The sequence below is a fragment of the Mastomys coucha genome, unplaced genomic scaffold (genome assembly GCF_008632895.1).
Source record: "Mastomys coucha isolate ucsf_1 unplaced genomic scaffold, UCSF_Mcou_1 pScaffold4, whole genome shotgun sequence".
Taxonomy (NCBI): Eukaryota; Metazoa; Chordata; class Mammalia; order Rodentia; family Muridae; genus Mastomys; species Mastomys coucha.
The window spans coordinates 55,475,421-55,480,799 of record NW_022196910.1 but is presented as its reverse complement, the minus strand read 5'-3'; the positions used below and the strand labels follow the sequence as shown (position 1 = coordinate 55,480,799).

The following is a 5,379-nucleotide window of genomic DNA, read 5'->3' as shown; positions in this document are numbered from 1 at the left end:
CTGCATGTAATTCCCAGTCATTCATCACTGCATGTAAATCTCAGTCATTCATCACTGCATGTAAATCCTAACCAGTCAGTAGTCTCTGCATGTAAATCTCAGCCAGTCAGTCATCACTGCATGTAATTCCCAGTCAGTCAGTCATCACTGCATGGAAATCCCAGCCAGTCAGTCATCACTTCATGTAAATCCCAGCCTGTCAGTCATTACTGCATGGAAATCCCAGCCAGTCAGTCATCACTGCATGGAAGTCCCAGCCAGCCAGTCATTACTGCATGGAAATCCCAGCCAGTCAGTCATCACTGCATGTAAATCCCAGCCAGTCAGTCATCTCTGCATGGAAATCCCAGCCAGTCATCATCACTGCATGTAAATCCCAGCCAGTCATCATCACTGCATGTAAATCCCAGCCAGTCAGTCATTACTGCATGGAAATCCCAGCCAGTCAGTCATCACTGCATGGAAGTCCCAGCCAGCCAGTCATTACTGCATGGAAATCCCAGCCAGTCAATCATCACTGCATGGAAATCTTAGTCAGTCATCACTGCATGGAAATCCCAGCCAGTCAGTCATCACTGCATGTAAAATCCAGTCAGTCAGTCATCACTGCATGTAAGTCCCAGTCAGTCAGTCATCACTGCATGTAGTATATAGACATGGCGACCCTGTGTCTATCTGGCAATTTTAACATGGTTAGAAAATTACAGTCAATGTCTCTGATCTCATCTTAGCCTTCCTTCCCCTTGGTTTGACAGAGTGGATCTGAGCAGTGGGGTGAAGAACTGTGTGTACCTGGGTACAGTAGATTCCTGCTCCGGGCAAGAGCTGGACCATGTCTTCACATTCTTTTTCTACCTGTGCACAGCATGGTGAGGACAGCTTACTTGCCCACCCTGTAGCAGGCTGAGCTCTTCCTAAAAGCTGCAGGAGAGAGTGACCAGGACGTGCCCTGGAAAAACCCTGTCTAAATGGCTAGCTTTCCTATCTGGTTGAAGAAAAAAGCCAGTATGTCTTTTACACCACAGCCTACAGCTTAGGCGATAGCAGTTTGCCTGGGGTGGGGGAGGGGCAGACAAAAGGCTGTCATTAAGCAAGAAATTTTGGATCAGGATCTGGTATAAGAACCCCAGAAGTGGGAAAAAAAGAGGGGGGGAGGAGATCATGTCTTAATCTGGGTCTTTAAGAAATGGCAACAAATACAGCAGGAGGCAGTGACTCCAGGCCAGGAGTCTTAGGTGAGGCCTAGCTGGGTCTGGCCTGCTCCCCTTAGGCTATGGTCTGAAGAGCACCCAGGGCTCAGCTGAGGCAGCATCTGTCCTCAGAAAGCCCCAGTGACAAACCAAAGTCCCACTCCACCAAAGTTAACCCTGGGAGCTAAATCAGTTTATTAGGCGTTACCAGGGTTGCTTATAGAGCGTGGGTAACCCCAAAGCTGTGGCCTCAGTATGGATATGGGTTCTCCACCTTGCTTAGATGCCCCCCACCCCCTTCTTCCACTGCTCAAAGTTTATACTCTCTAACCTCTCCCTGAAATCCTGAGGATATGTACAATTAGGGCAGAATTACCTGTAGTTGGCTGGGAGGAGTGACTGGATGCTCAGATGAGGGTCTGTCAGGAAAGGTCAGCTATCAACAAGCCCAGCCATGGTGGTTTTTGCAAGCAGGGTCTGCAGCAGTTTGGCTCAGAGGGTATTCTTGTACAGTATCTTAGGCGTCAACCCTGAGCTTGTGTTCCTTTTAGGCTGGGCCCATGGAATGAGAGTTGGGGGTGGAAAGATGACTCAGAAGGTAAAAGTGTTTCCATCACGCCTGGGGACAGAAATGTAACCACCAGAACCCACGGGGAATGACAGCAATGACTCATGAGTGTTGTCCTCTGACTTGTGTGTACACCTGACCTCCTCGTATGCAGTGGCCGTGATTTCCCACTCACACACTATTAATAATAAATACAATAAACAATTTAAAAAGAAACAGGAATGATAACTGCTCAACTTGATGTCCATCACTATACTGTTCCGCTTCCATATCATGACAGGAACCCCCAAAGTCCAGTGTGGTCCTGCTGGGGAGAGCTGAGACAGCTCTGGGAGGTGTGGACCCTATCCAGCCCCCTGACCCATGAACAGGGGAAATGGCTGTTTCTCTACAAGTATCTGCCCATTCGCACTCATTGCTCAAACCTTAGGCCTAAAGACATTGGAATGAGCTCCACGTCCCTCACAGCCCTCTCTAGGTTATAGAAGGAGCTGAAAGACCCCCATAGGGAGACCCCCACTCAAATCTCGGGAGGATGTGCACCCAAGGAATCATGAGAGACCGTCTTGATGTAATCACAAGAGGCAGTTTTATTCGGAGCTCTGGTTCAACCCCCAATCTCACGCAGGAGACAAGGGAATAGACCACGAGGCTCAGGGGTTAGGGGTTTATATAGGAAAAAGGTCTGGGGGAACAAAGGAATCAGTGTGGCTATACATGATTGGCTAGTTCAAATATCAACTATATTACGTGCAGAACAGAGTGGAAAATTCCTAAGTGTGGTAATCTGAGTCAATAGAGCATCTGACCTTAAACCATATCTAAGAGGACCAGATGGCCCACTACCCAGTGTCTGCTCAGACATGTCCTTGCATGCTTTCTCTTCTATATCTTTTTAGCCTGTTAGTTCCCAGAATGTCTTAACCGCTTGCTTATTTTTGCCCAGGCTTATTTGGACATATTTGACCTTGGTCCACTGTGTTTTTCTTCAAACCTGCAATTTTCTCATTAGCCAGCACAAGTTTTAAATTTAACTCTTTCAGAGCCACAAAAACCCAGTCTAGAGAGCCTGGAAGCCAGATAAGAACTTCTCAGCCTGAGGCAAGAGGACCACTCCAACCTCAGAGCCAGCGTGAACGTTGTACTGAGTTCCAGGCCAACTGGAGCCATGAATTTATATTAAACTCCCTTAAAGCTCCCAAATCAATGATTCCAATATAGAAGCAGCTTTTTATTTGTCTTATCTGGTTAAGAGTTAACATAAGTAGGCTGTGATGGTAGCTTAGTAGTAGACTGCTTGTCTAGTACTCTTGAAGCCCCAGGTTCGATCCCGACACTACGAAAACAGAGGTGAGGGCACAGGTCTATAATCCTAGCACTTGGAAAGCTGAAGTAGGAGTCCCATAAATTTGAGGCTAGCCTGGGCTACAATAGCAAGAGCAATGGCCACGAAACAAGACGATCTCAAAATACCAGAACAAATCCAGTCATGGTGGTGCACATCTTTAATCTCAGCATGTGGAGGCAAAGGCAGGTGGATATCTGAGTTCCAGACCAGCCAGGGTTACCTGGTCTCAAAAACAAAACAAAACAACAAACCTTCCTTCCCTTAATATCCCAAAACAAATGGAGATGAACACAACCAAGGCACAGATTTCAGCTGGGGAATTAGAAAGCGCTAAGCCGGTAAAGAGGGAAATTGCAATACCCATAGCACTTAGAAACTGAAAGACTGCAGTCATATCAACCATCTATGCATTAGGAAGACAATGTAGCAATGGTAAAATGCAGCTAGTGTCTAGCTACACACCATAGCAGTTGCTGTGTGCACACCTACTAAAGGGCTATGAGAAAGTTCACGCCATGCTTAGGAGGCTTTGTCTAGCCAAAATAGGTCTGAAAGTATTCCCACAGAAGGCTCAAGAAAATATTTCAGAACAACTGCAAGTCGAGCAACGAGGTATACTCGATCTTCTACAGGAATCATGGTGTCTTTAATGTTTGGGTCCTTCATCAGTCTTTTGCCTACTTCATTCATATGTTCCCAAGACTCCACGGTACACTGCTGAGTGACATTTGCTGCAGAAGCCTTGAACTCTCTTACCAGGTCACTGGAAGGGAGCTCTCCGCCCTCTCAACCAGCACCTGTGCCATCTCGTAAAACACCCACCCAGGTTCAGAGGTGCACACCTCAGGCAGGTTAACTGAGCGCTGAACCCTCTTTCTTTCCCCCGGGGTGGCACCAGATGCCCCAGAATGACTTCCTTATCGCCAATCCCTTCCTCCTGACTATGCTTTCGAGTCTCGAGGATCAGGGCTTCTGTGCTGTCTTTCCCTCCCATCTCACTGAGCCAGAGCTGCAGAGCGTAGGCCTCAGCAGGCAGCCGTTGTTGTCCAGGACAACTCTCAGTGCTAAGAGGGACAAGTACTCAGACAGGGGAGCTACAGGGGGCACCATGTACAAGAGGCTCTGGCAGGTACTGGTGGTTGGAGGAGGAATCTTGCTGGGGAGCACGTTTGATGTAGGTTCAGTTTCTGTGACAGCTGGCAGGCCACCATGTTGAGTCTTCCACAGAAAGGCGGTCACTGAGGACAGTAAGAACAACGCAGCCTGGATCATGGTGGGTCCGCAGAACAGTCCTGTTGGGAAGGAGCTGAGCTCAGGTGAGGAGGTGAGGGGTATTCAACAAGAACAGGCAAGAGAACTGTCAGAGCTTGGTAGAGTTCCAATCATTGGAGACTTCAATTTCCCTGGACATGTTTTTACCCCCTCTTAGAGGCTGCTTGTTACCCCCACCTATCTGAAAAGCAGCAGAGGAATGAGACGATCTTCTCATATAACAAATATTTACCACCTCCTTCTGGGCTAGACTTTGTCTGACCAGCTACTCCCCCATCCTGACAGACAAGCTCCTCCTTTGTGGCTTAGCTGTCTCTAGACCATAGTCCAGTCACCCTAGATAGTCAAATAGACACAAGCCAGACCAGGCAAAGCTTCTCCGTACCCTCCAGGCAATGGAAAGTTTGCTCTCTTTTGAAACTGGGCCTCTGTAACCCTAGCTGGCTTGGAATTCAACTAGTTAGCCAAGGATGGCCTTGGATTCTGATCCTTCTGCCACCACACCCCCAATACGGGGATTTACAGGAATCTGCCACATGCAGTTGCTGTGGTACTGGGAATCAATTCCAAGGATTCATGCATATTAGGCAAGCACATTACCAATTGTGCTACATTCTCAGTCCATGAGTTGTGCTTAAAAGACATACCAATCAAAAATTTTGAAAAATAGAACCTATAACAAATCAAGTTATATCAGAGCAGTCTGGGGTTTTTACTTTTATTGGTTTTTTTGTTTGTTTGTTTGTTTTTGTTTTTTTGAGACAAGGTTTCTCTGTATAGCCCTGGCTGTCCTGGAACTCACTCTGTAGACCAGGCTGGTCTCGAACTCAGAAATCCACCTGCCTCTACTTCCCAAGTGCTGGGATTAAAGGTGTGCACCACCACTGCCTGATGCCATTTTTTTGACACTTTATAGCCCAAGCTGGCCTAACTTTCTATACAGTCTAGGTAATCTTGCTTTAGTTTCCAGAGTGCTGGGATTATAGGCATGAGCCACCATA

At 47.3% G+C, this 5,379-nt stretch overlaps 1 pseudogene; it reads right to left on the bottom strand.

Moving 5' to 3' along the window:
• Nucleotides 1–3,639: 3,639 nt before the first annotated feature.
• Nucleotides 3,640–4,378, bottom strand: LOC116076559 (annotated as a pseudogene).
• Nucleotides 4,379–5,379: the final 1,001 nt, after the last annotated feature.